The sequence below is a fragment of the Cavia porcellus genome, unplaced genomic scaffold (genome assembly GCF_034190915.1).
Source record: "Cavia porcellus strain 051 isolate PalLab524CR breed Dunkin Hartley unplaced genomic scaffold, mCavPor4.1 scaffold_11, whole genome shotgun sequence".
NCBI lineage: Eukaryota > Metazoa > Chordata > Mammalia > Rodentia > Caviidae > Cavia > Cavia porcellus.
In genome coordinates this window covers 12,967,030-12,979,659 of record NW_026947494.1, presented here as the reverse complement: position 1 = coordinate 12,979,659, position 12,630 = coordinate 12,967,030, and the positions used below count along the sequence as shown (strand labels likewise).

At 39.9% G+C, this 12,630-nt stretch overlaps 1 pseudogene; it reads left to right on the top strand.

The window, feature by feature from the left end:
• Window positions 1-6,834: 6,834 nt before the first annotated feature.
• LOC100720603 (nicotinamide phosphoribosyltransferase-like) overlaps window positions 6,835-12,630 on the top strand; it is a 62,251-nt pseudogene continuing 56,455 nt past the window's right edge.

The following is a 12,630-nucleotide window of genomic DNA, read 5'->3' as shown; positions in this document are numbered from 1 at the left end:
GCACCCAAGAACCTGCCTCATGGACTATTGTACAGGAAGCCCAGGGAAATCACTGACGCAAAAATGCTAAAATTCAGTTTTTATTGAATATTTCCTATTTTCCACTCTTAATTCTAAATGCTTTGCCACATATGGATCAACTTGTTTTTCCAAAATTCTTTGAGATAGGCATTGCTATTGGTCATATTTTACCAGAGAAATGATGAAGGCAGGAAGGAAGAACATTTGCTAAGGATTTTGAGGTTTTTGGGACTCAATACCTTTTGATTTAAATATGTACTAAATAGCTTGTATGAAAACATCCTACAGAAACCTATTATATTGCTGAATCAATAAGTGTTAATAATGATAAATATTTTGAAAAATAGTATCCTAAAACTCAGTAAAAACAGATGGCACCAACAGAAGCAAAAACAAACAAGTGGGATTATGCCAGACTAAATAGGATCCAAGGAACAAGGAAAACAATGGAAAAAAAAGGAAACAAAGTAAAGGCAGCCTATACAATGGTAGGAAACATTCAGAACCATAATGCTGGAGTATTCTGGTGCAATAGAGAAGCAAAAGTACAAAATGAACAGGTTTATTTGGTTGAGGACATGGAAAGGAGCACACACCCATGGCAGCTGGGCTGTCTCCTTCGACTGGATACGGAGAGGCAGAGGGTTCTATGACCTCTGATGGAAGTGGTGCATGGGCGGATATTGACGTGTGAGGAACCAACTGGAATTCTCTGTGTGTGCAAGCAGGACGGGGAGTTGCAATTAGGGCTGAAGAAGAAGCAGGAAGCGGTAGGTGCTCCCGCTTTGGCCTTCCGCCAGGGTAGACCCCCACCATAACTGTGCAGTAATTTATACCAGGGCAAGAACTTTTCAATATCTTTGACTAGGAATTAATATCTACAATATATACAAAACTCATACCACTCAATAGCATAAAAATAAAACCTCAAATAATCCCATTAAAAATGGTCAGAGGAGCTGAACAGACATTTTTTTCAAAGAAGACTAACAAATAGCCAGTGCATACATGGAAAGATTTTTGACACAACTAATCGTCAGAGAAATGAAAATCAACATCACAATGAGACGTCGACTCACACTCATTAGGATGGCTTCTACCCAAAATACAAGAGATAAGAATTGTTGGTGAGGATAAAGAGTAAAGGGATCCCTTGCACGCTGCAAGGGAGACCATAAATTGGTATGGCCAATACCGTACCGTGAAAAGTGGTCTAGATATTCCTAAAAACTGAAAAATAACACTGCAATGTGATTAGCAACCTCACTTCTGGGTATATATCCAAAGGAAATGAGATCCTATCTCAAATAGATATCAGCAGTTCCATGTTTATCGTAGCATTATTTGCCTTAGTCCGTATAAGGAAACAATCCAACTCTCCACCAATGAATAAATGGAAAAACAAATGTGATTATATATATATATTTCACCCTAAGTGTATTATTAAGTCATAAGAAGAAGGAAATCTGGAGAATATTATGCAAAGTGAAATAAGACTGATACAGAAAGACGCATATTGCATAATATAATTTTTATGTGGAATCTAAAGACGAACTCAGGCAGAGGACTGAATGTTGATTCCCAGGAGCTATGGGGAATAAGGAGGAAGCTGCTCAAAAGACCTCATCTCGCAATTACAGAATGATAAGGTTTTGCAGAACTAAGGCATGGCGTGGTGACTGCAGTTAGTGATGCTGTGTTGCTTACTTCAGACTTGATAAGACAGATATTTTAAGTATCCTTATGTCTCCCCACAAAACAGTAAGCATGGTAGTGTTGGGTGTGTTCATTAATGTGAGTATGATAATCAACATACCATGTATATAAATTAAATCATCATATTTTATATCTTGAATACACACAATTTTTTTTCATTAAAATGTTGTAAAATAAGAAGTAGAAGAGCGGATTTGGGTCCACTTGTTGCACTTTGTGGACTTTCATTCTAGGTCAAGGGATCTGCTCTGTCTCTCTCCAGTAATCCTATTGTATTTACAAAGCATCATCAGCCCAGACTATTGTTTGAAATTATCATCTTTCGCATTAGAAAGTTTAAGGCAGGGCCCAATTTTCTGCTGTGCTCCCCAGATGAATCTGGGTGAATCTCAATGGCAAAGCTTTTAGCATAATTCCAGGGTGTTATTGTATTTGAAGTGTCTCTCTTACCTTCTGATTTCACCAAACATATTTTTCTGCTAATTTAGCTTTGCTTTGATCTGCTTTTGAAAAACAGAGATCATTCTCAGTAAATACTGCAGTGACCAATAAAGCAGTGGTATCCTGGTCTAGGAGATGAGACCGTGTCCTTAACCAGTGGGCTAAGAGGAGATTACATGGAGAGAAGAAGATTACCCCACAAGTTCTCGCACCTCTACTCCACTGACGGAGAACCAGGCGTCCCTGAAAGACATCCACTCTGTAATTACTTCTTTCAGTCGAATTTAAACACGATGATCCCAGGAAGCCTAAGTGGGTGGGACTTCTCTTTTTCAGCAAATAAATTTTTTTGCTAGGAGGTGAGAGAGGACTGATTTTATACTTTAAAAAACTGGATCCCATTCAAACAGAAATGAATTTCCTCCCTTTAATGGTGGTTGCCATCACCCCCAAAACTGATGCCATCGTTTTAGTCATTCTGGGGTTTTGATTGGCATAGGAAAAAATGACTAACTTGACTACATCAAAATGTTCAGAAATAATATCACTTTAGACTCGGACAAATGCTGGGAAGTTTAAATCTAAAACCATTATTTTTTATTTTTTAAATTTTATTTAAAGAAAGACTAAACAAAACAGAAAAAGGATAGAAATAATACATATGTTCAAAGAAAAAATAAACAGTAAGAAATCACTAGTTGATGTTTACATACTGTCCTCTTACAAATAGTTATTCAAGATACTAAAGTGGAGCATATAAAGTGGGGATTCAAACAGTGAGACTTCAACCAGTTCTGTTCAACTATCCACCAAAAACTTAGAAATATGATTATCAATCCTATACACTTAAATATACATGCAGTTATCCATGTCTTCAATTACACTGAGATTGAACAAACCCAAGCAGGCTACTCTGAACAAAGAATAATAATAATTTAGCTGTTTCCATAGTAGCACTGGGACTGTATGTTTGATTGGCTCTTCTCACCTTCTTGGGACAAGAGAATTCATCTCCCTCTGTCTGGGACTCCCCGTGCTGTATTATGTTGAGTTCTAAGTTGACTATCTCAGGGAGCCTCTGCAACCAGTTGTTATCTATCTGCTATCTTTGCTCCTCCCTTCATTCTCCTAAAACCATTATTTTTTAAAAAGACTACTACAAACTAAAATAAGAAGAATTCAGCCATACAATGTGTTTTAAAGCCTTGTATGATCTTTATTGCTCAAAATGGCACAGAGCTCACTTTTAGTCCCATAGTGTCGCCTAGTAACAAATGGGTGAAGAGCGTCTGAAGTGACAGTGCTCAGAAGGGGGAACTGGAGGGCCAGACACACCCGGATTATCACAGCCCCAGCAGCAGCAGCAGCAGCAGCAGCAGTGAGTGCACTGTCCACTGCTGTTTCTCAGGAGAGGACAAATACGTTGTGTTTTGAAAGGCTTAGTATTTAATATACAGCTTACCATCAATGGTAGGCAATGTTTCTTTAATGAAGGACATTTTGCTCTTAGGCATCTCCTTCTTTAGTATTGCATATTTCTTGTATAGATTCAGTCATTCGATTTGTATCTTTCTCACTCTAGCAAAATTTATAATGCTTATTTTGGTATAAAGAACAGGAAAACACACATGATATTTAAAAATAAGTCCTTGAGTAATACTCTGTTGAAGGCCGTCATCCTGTCGCATCAATCATGTTTTTCCAGCTTAGCTCAAGGAAGGTAGAGTTCAGTGCCTGGACCATAGCCAGGCTCTATTTAAAAGCTTGGAAAGTACAGGCACTCAATTTCCCTTTGCTCAAATATGAATCTACCATCTAACGTTAAGCAATCTTCTTTGAATTGATGTTCTTCCTCTTAACTTATTTTACTTAATCATATTTATTAGGGGAGCTTAGCACATCAAAAGCACATTTAAAAATATTTCCCATGATTAACCTTAGGGTAAGAAAGTTAATGTAATGTATATTGCCAAGTTCATTAACAGTCACTTGATGGGCTAACAGCTGTGTGATGAAGACAGTAGCCATCAATTAAATGAGCAATGGTCTGGAGACCAGAATTTTCAGCAGGGAATAACCAGACAAGTTGTGGGCACTGAAGAGCAACCATGGGATGGACACAGTTCCAAGCATATTAGGATATGCCTTAAAGGAAGCGTTTGTGAAAAACTTAAACAAATTGGCCAATCTGGAAAATCAAAATATTTACAAGCTTTGGGAGAATTTAATAAGAAGAATAACATTTTTCGAATAGCATTTAATGCACCATCTAGGCATGTATTCAAAGTTGTTTATTTAGGTATAGGCAGATGTACATAAAAAGAAGCATAAAATATTGAGCTGGCAATTACCTTTCCTCCCTTATAGAAAGATGTCATTAAATAGAAATGAAATTCAGAAGAGACAGATAAAACCCATGTAGCTGATAAATTTTTGATGAAATTCATTATTTGGGGGAACAAGAGTTGACCAACATTTCAAAACGAAAAAAAAAAAATGCTGTAAGTCATGTTTAAATAAATACAGTAGCTCATTATAGTGAGGTTATTCTGGGGAAGGGGTCATTCACCCCTGAAAGGTAATACCTCGAAGTACCCCTCTTTCTCTTGTTTTTTTTAGAGTTTTGGAGGGATCAAGAGAGGTCTTTCACATGGTGGTGCTTGGAATAGGCCTATTCCGGGAGGACCAAGCATTTGCTCAAGGCAGCAGAAGCCTGTTCCTGTTGTTTTGCTTAGGACAGTCCATGAACTGGCCCACAGGAAGCACTGAGCTTGAAGAAAGTACTCAAGACACTGTTATCATCATCCCAGTAAAAACAGCAGCATAAAATCCCTGCTTTGTGGGGAGCTCTCCCCTTGAGGTGCGGTCTGCTTAAGGATGTTAATTTACTGTAACCAACTACTGAGAAAAAGGAAATACAAGTATAATATAAATATGCCCTTTTAACTTTGCCCAGAGGAAGTACAATCTTGTTTAGTTATTTATTGAAACCAAGAATCTTATAACACCCGAGGTAGCTTTATTCAGGTACAACACAAAGTATTATTAAAAAGCAGAATATTGATTTTTAAAAAATCATATATCCCCCCACAAATCTATCACTCTAAAAAGTGAATATGAATAAAATGAATGTCCTAAAGATACTACTGACACGTTAGATAGGAAAAGATGCGACCCACGAAACACTTGTGAGAGTTGGTTTTGTGTCCTAGACCTGAGCTAGCTGTTCCTTCACTCACGGACGGGATAATCCTTTTTTTACTCTAGTTAATCAAAAATCTACAGAAACCATGAAAGCTAAGTTCTTTGCTGTTCAGGATCTCACATTCCAAGGGGGAGTAGCAAGTTAAGTGTAAAACTATTTTAAAAAGGTAAATAATAAAGTGAATACAGGAAACAACTGTGGCATACAATATGAATTAAAAATGCAATGAAGAAAATAAATACAAAATACAGGATGGATGGAGTTGCTACTGGCTTTAGTGATGCCATTTTATTTTATTTTATTAGTGTGTGTGTGTGTGTGTGTGTGTGTGTGTGTGTGTGTGCGTGTGCGTGCGTGTGATGCCGTTTTAAACTGAGACCTGACTGATCATAAAGAGGTTGGTGACCACACTGAGCTCTCTGGAAATAATATGCCAAGCAGTGAGGCCAGGAAGGTCAGTAGCTTGCAAAGACAGATGTCACCCATTCCTTTCCTTCCACGTGGCCACGCCATTGCCCTTGCTTTCAAGAGGTAGAGACATGTGTCTCCCTTCATGTGAATCTAGATGGGCATCACAAATTGCTTTGGCAGATGTGCACCTGCGTCAGTGCCACGTCTCTTTTTTTAGGATGCCTGGCAGCTCCTGACTCCTTCTTTGAAACCAGCTGCCTTTTAAGAAGGTTACTGCGCAGCTGCCGTGCGGTCAGATGTCTGATGGATGAGGAAGAGCTGCCTGGAGCAAGCTGTAGGTAGCAGGGCTGTGAATGCAGTCCTAAGGAGCCATCTAGCCCGACCTGCCCAAAGCGACGGAGGGGGTGAACACAAACAACATGAGCCCCATCAGCTCAGACCTGTGCGAAAGTCTAACTTGGGTGAAGTCAGTACTGTGAGATGGTTTGGCTCAGGAATAAACAGTGGAAACAATCAGAACAGAGCAGCCCAAGGAATGAGGCTTTCCTTTGAGGTGGACTCTATCTTCAAACTTGAGAACATCTCAGCTCTGAAGAGAGGCTTTAGCAACATCCCTTCTATGATCTGCAAGCATATGAGTAAGCATCAGCAAAAGCTGCTAGGTTGTCAGAGTGCAACATGCTTTGAAATGAATTTACGGAACTGAAAGCCCATGGATATTTCCCCTGCCTCCCAGAAGCGAACAGGGCAAATCCTGGCTGGTACTCCAAGGGTGTTTAGGAGGCAGCAGCTGAATATCTAGGGGTTGGGGGTAGAAGTGTTTTTAAGAAAGGGCACTTGAATCTCCTCCCAGCACTTGCTTGCTAAAGCTCAACATCTTGCCTCCTGTTGCTATCTGCAAGAACTCAAGGGCACTTTCTGTAGAATCTGGGATTCGAGTGGCAGCATCTGTGGCTGTCTCTTTCTTGAAGTCTGAAGATGAGAAGTGGCTGGAGGAACTGCCCATGACAGAATGACAAGGTAGAAACACAGTGAGAGACATGAATGTCACCAGGGGTGGAGCACGGACTGGGAAGGTGCCAAAGACCCTGGGGACAGTGCAGCCTTGTGAGGACCCCAAGGACGAGTCAGAAGACAGAAGAGCAGGGAAGATGGTGACGAAAAGCTGCTCACGTTGGGGAACAGTGTGATGGGGAGCCCTGTGTGGTGGCAGAGGTGGGGTGGCCGTGGTGGGGGTGAAGACTGCGTGATACCCCACAAGGCAAAGCTAGCATTTGAGTGTCTGCCACGACAGCAAAAAGAAACTCAAGCAGCTCCAGGTGTGTGAGCCACTTGTGGCATCTTTCTTTTGCTAATCTGTTCCCACTCTGTCTCCAGCCTCCAGGAGTCAAATGCTGGACAAGAGGAGATGAAGCAAGGTGGGGGGACCCAAGGTTGTCCCCTCCTATTGGTCCCTAAGCATTGGGTCAGAGGGGACACAGTTCACCCTGGGATTGAGACCTCATTTTTTTTTTTAAATGTAGAACGTGACCGGAAAGCAAAGAGTATTCTCTGAGATGGTTGGAAGGGGAAGGAAGGGATCCAGCAGAGGCTTTTACAGAACAGTGGTGGGAGAAGAGCCGAGCTCTTTTCTAATTATCCTGGCCCAATTTAGCCCACTCAATAAACCAGTTACAGGTTCAAAAGCCCTAAGGGGAGAACAGGCCGATTATGTTTGAGGAGCCGGAAGGAGACATCTGTGCAGGCAAATAATGAGCAGAAGGGAAGGAGAGAACATTCAGAGAGGAGGTCGGAGAGAGAAGGTGGGCAGGGGTTAAATCCCACATTGCTGTCAGCACGAGAGAAGCATTTTGAATTTTACGTTGCTTTAGAAAGCCATTAGAGAATTCTGGGAAGGAAAGTAATGGAATTTTATTTCCATTAAAAACAAAAAAACCTCTGACCATCTTGGGAGAGGAGTGGGAGGGGAGAAGTGTAGAAGCAGACCTATGGAAGGGCTTTCTTAGCACCGGAATGGTAGAAGAGAGCTTGATGGGGAGTTACTAGAGGCAGGGTTTAATCCTGAACATCTTGATAACCGGAGGAGATAGGTGAGAGATTTATTTAATTTGACAAATTAAGGCCATCAAGATAGTTGGGGGTCTGGCCGGGGGTGGCTTTTAGTGCAGCAGCTCAGTATACAACCAGCTCTCAGATTTCACTGTGCACATCAATCTGCTAAGGAGTGGGTAACATGCAGATTCTTTTATCTCCTCTTTAACTTCTCAGAGGCCCTATGAATCCTGAGGGACCTGGGTTCTGTTTTGTTAAAAAGCAGCCAGGTGAGGATTAGGGGCTCTTAAAATCCCCACTCTGAGAGTTTCCGGTTCCCTGGGATTTTTATCTTTCTCGCCTGCCTCATTAACCCTGGACTCTGAATTACAATATTTATTCCACATTTTTGTGCTTTGCTTTCTTTCTCTTCATCTCGCTTTTTTTTTTGGTCTTCCAACCCTCAAGGCTTAAACATGTCGAGGCCTAGTCGTTTCTTCCCTCCTCTTTCTCTCTTTTTAATTTCCCTTCTTAGGGAACAGAATTCCAGGTGCATAATTACTTTTTAACTGTTTTGGAAACAACGTAGCACTTGCAGAGCAAAAGCATTTAAAGGACAACATATCAATTATAAGCTGAGCAATTCAGAGACAGAAGTGGCTGAGTAGTATAAATAAAGGACCCATTTTCTCTAGTAAATAACAGTCACTGTTTCCATCCTTTGCCTCTCATCAGCAAGGACATTTTGGCACAACAGACTTCCAAGTCACAGGCAGTAAGTGGTAAATGAAACTGTGCAAATGTCTCTATCAGGCATTTTAATCTGAGCAGGGAAGAACACCCTAAGGTAGCAGACATTTAATGCTGTGCTGTTGGACCTAATGGAGGACAGCTTGCTTTTACCCACAACAAAATGGAATTTTCTCCAGCTATCTCGATAACCTTGATGCAGCAGGAAATGTGTGATTCAATCACAGGAGGCATCGTAATTCATATTCGTACAGGCCAATTTGGTAGATGTTCCAAAGTGTCCCAGACGAATCATCAAAACAGTAGGAGAGGCATTATTCCCTTGAGGTGCACTGAAGGGGTGAAATCATTCAAGTTACCCCGAGACCGAAGCCAGATCCTTCTGGCCACCAGCTCTCAAGGTCACTCACTATAAACAGTGCCCAACTGACAGGAGCAAAATGTATTCCTACTTTGAATGTGGTAGTTTATGGCTGCAGGACATTCTTCATGAGTACTTAAAAGGTAGTGACTAAAGAGAAAATCCAGGAAATCAAAGAGGTGTACAAAGAATATCTCCAGGGCAGTATCTTTAATGAAAAGGGATGGACCACATATTGGAGGAGCCCGCTGGGCATCTTCACATAGAAGTCAAAGCTGTTCCTGAGGGCTCTGCCATCCCCAGAGGAAATGTTCTTTTCCCAGTGGAAAACAGACCCAGGCCACCAAGAGCTGACACACTGGAGAGTTTTTCTTGTATCCAATCAGAGGTGCCTTAAACTCCAGTGAGCAGAAGAAAATACTGGCTAAATATCTGTTAGAAACTTCTGGCAACTTAAATGGTCTGGAATACAAGCTAGAGGATTTTGGATTTCAGAGAAGTCTCTCTGCCCAAGAGACTGCTGGAAGGGGTGGGACGGGGTCATTTGGTTAATTTCAAAGGAACAGATACAATAGCAGGAATTGCTCTGATTAGAAAATGCTATGGAACAAAAGAGCCTGTTCTAAGGTATTCTCAGCAGGACACAGTACTGCACCATAACAGCTTGGGGAAAAGACCATGAAAAAGATGCTTTGCAACTTACAGTCACGGTTTCCATCGGTGCCTGTATCTGTGGTCCCCAGTAGTGATGCCACTTATAATACATTGAGAACACATGGGGTGATGATCTAAGCCATCTAACACCATCAAGAAGTAGAGGCACCAACTAATAATCAGACGTGGCTCTGGGAGTCCTCTTGCTACTGTGTTACAGGTTTAGGGTTCTTTATATTAGACGTTTCCTGTTACTAAGAGCTCAAAAGGCTATAATTTGCTGTCATCTTACCTTTGAGTCGTTAAGGGAGATGGAGTAGACAGTAGTACCTTTCAGAGATTGTGGGAGGCAAGAGATGAAAAAACTACAGCACTGACAATATGTCCTTTGGTTTTTGTGGCGCTTTCCTGTGTAAGTTAATAAGAAATTTCTTCATTGTTCCTTTGTGTCCAGCTGTGTTGTCACCAATGGTCTCAGGATTATCATCTTCAGACTCGGATGCTGTTTCCAACAAAAGGTTTCCAAAAAGGGCAGGTTATTGTTATGTGTGATGTCAAGATGCAACCAAGGCATTTGGCTACATATGAAAGGAAGGAAAAGAAGACTGAGGAACACAGTCGCGATCTCCTCCATGCTGTCTTTAAGAATGGGAAAGCGACAGTTACTGGCTCTGAGAAGTCAGGAAGAAAGTGCAGCTGAATAGGGAAGCAGAAGTAGCCTTCATCCATGAGGCTTGGTCTTGTGATATGAGCACCCGTGTGGAGTTGCATGCGCACCTGTGTAAGAGGACATAGTTCATAACGTCCATTGTACAGATGTGTGGCAGTTTCTTTGTAATTAAGACACAGACTCACCAAATTACTGTATTTGTTGGTTTATGGACACACTGCCCTTTTTCTTCTGTGTCCAGTGTTCGGGTGATCTCAGATTAGGAAACACTTATAAACTCTATGAAAGATTAATGCTACAGTAAGCTTTTTAGGGCCCTGTGCCAATACATAGTAACTCAATCTGGTATTGATATTTTCATAAATAGCAAAAGCAAGAAATTTGGATACATAACTAAAGGTCACATAAAACAGATTTGGATAAAGTTATAGGATTGTTTTATGTTTGTATTTTTGTACAAACAAGAATGTGTAAGATATATTTAAAGATGCAGCGATTTAACAAATCTTTCCAACTTTTCATGATTTTTATGAGCACAGATGTTCAAGAAAATTCTTGAAAATAAATTACAGTGCCTTCTGTCCACTAATCGGCAAATAAAACAAGCGTGGGTTTATGCACAGTCTCTTAAAGTTGTTTGTGTTATTGTACTAAAGGAAAATTATGTCATGACTTACTCTATAGAATTATTAAACTCACTGCCCTTTGTAGGATGTGTACTAGTCATTCTGCACCTAAGAAAGTAAGGATTCTTACTGAAATTTGTAGGCATTATACTGTTATATGCTTTAGTCACTGTATGGTACCAGTGAAATGCCAAGCTTGAAAAGCCTCTATTAGTTTTCTATGCTAGAGGCTGCCTATGGCTATGATATCACTTCAGGATTTTAAGACACAATACTTTTAAAGAGAACTTCTGATTCCACTGTAGAATATATAAATAAACATTGAATGTTAACAAAAATGGAAATAATATATTTTAAAGTAATCACACTTCTGAACTTAGTTTTCCTATTTTACAGCTGGTATGACTTACATGAATTAACTAGAGTGAACATAAAGCACACCTATTTTAAATGTTTTGATTCTATTTTATTAAGTTTTTATAACATCAAACTGAATATTAAGTTGGAACTAAAACAATAGGGGAGAAACTTTTGTTCTGTGCTTAATTTGAGATGAGGCACTATATCCACCGTGTGTCTCAAACTGAAAAGAATTCAATACATATGGTTGCATTTTGATTCTTATACATAGCAGGCGAGTGGAAAGTGAATTGACATTCTGTCATTTCGGCTTCAGTAAGCTAGTAAAATATTAATTTCAAACAGGACTAAAATAAGTTACCTTTCTATTAGAGACCGAATGGTGGGTGGTTAACAGATACAACTGTGGAATATATTAGAAAGTTTTCTGTAAGGAAAATCCCACAATTATAAAGTGTCCTTAACGTGGACTGAATTCCCAAGTAAAACAACAGAGTCATTGCTTTTTGTTATTGATGCTTATGGAAAACTAGGATGCTACTTTTCCCTTTCCTGAGGAAATAGTTTCCTTTAGGCAAAAATAAATGAACATCTGATGAAAAATACTAGAAATTTTGAAGAGTACTTGTCTCTGCTCTTATGTAGAGACACAGTTTTAAGGGAAGAAACGAGATCTCATCAAGCTGATCACATTGTTAAAAAGCCCCAAACTTCTCAACAATTATTTTTAGTGTATAGTTTGGTACCTCAATGAAAATAGCCTAAACCATAGTAAATTATTTCAATGGCATTAAGATCAAGATGATGGAGAAAATTTGAGATGATTGATCTATTATCTCAAACCAATGTCTCTGCCAGAATCTTCTCTACTGTTTTTACTGACTCTTCAAAAAATGTTCAGTTTGGAAAAAGAAGCAGACATGCCTGAACAATGTCTAGAAGTGTGGTGTAATTTGTTACTGTTCTCAGAAAAAAAGACTTTGAGAGCAGAATGGGTTTTATTTTAGCATTATCAGATTGATCAGGCCATTGGAGCACAAGGTTTCTATGGAGAAAGGAATGTGGCCAGACTTGTTAATTAATGCAGCAGAACAGATTATAATGGGCAAGGCAGGTTTCTAACCTCAGAAAAGGATATTCAAGGGGACACTGCACTTCACTGGCACTCATGGCCCTGGTAAGTATATAAATCAGCAAGCAAACTTCAGGAAGGTGGAAACTCCAGCTAGCTTGTGATTTACATTATTCTCCTGGAATGGGTATTTGTGCTTTGTCCATTCTTGTGGCCTTCAGTTCACATGAAACTCCTTTCAAATATTTACCATTAAAAAAAGAATTTTCCTCTTTAAGTTTAAAACTAAAAAACAACATCAAAAACACCAAA